This window comes from Eimeria mitis, genomic scaffold (genome assembly GCF_000499745.2).
Source record: "Eimeria mitis Houghton genomic scaffold, Emh_scaff167, whole genome shotgun sequence".
NCBI classification, from domain to species: domain Eukaryota; phylum Apicomplexa; class Conoidasida; order Eucoccidiorida; family Eimeriidae; genus Eimeria; species Eimeria mitis.
This window is the reverse complement of record NW_013569985.1, coordinates 21,391-21,631: the sequence shown is the minus strand read 5'-3', so window position 1 is coordinate 21,631 and position 241 is coordinate 21,391. Positions and strand designations below refer to the sequence as shown.

The 241-nt window shown below is 59.8% G+C and overlaps 1 protein-coding gene across 1 annotated transcript in view; it reads left to right on the top strand.

The window, feature by feature from the left end:
- Positions 1–241, top strand: part of EMH_0001570 (uncharacterized protein) — a gene marked incomplete at both ends in the record, with an annotated part of 7,806 nt that overhangs the window by 3,857 nt on the left and 3,708 nt on the right. The window lies entirely within an intron of this gene.

Sequence of the window (241 nt, the reverse complement as noted above, 5' to 3'; positions counted from 1 at the left end):
AGTTGAGTGCTGCTCGCTGCTGCTGCTGCATGCAGAGACAGGAGAACCCATCAACCCGCTGCTGCTGCTGCAGCAGCAACAGCAGCAGCAGCAGCAGCAGCAGCAGCAGCAGCAAGAGTGCAAACACCCCTGCATGCAGCCGTGCAGCACAGTGGCTCCCAGTCGGAGCCTTGGGGTGTACATACACCTGAAAAAGCTAGGGTGTAGGGTTCGTTCTGCTGCTGCTGCTGCTGCTGCTGCT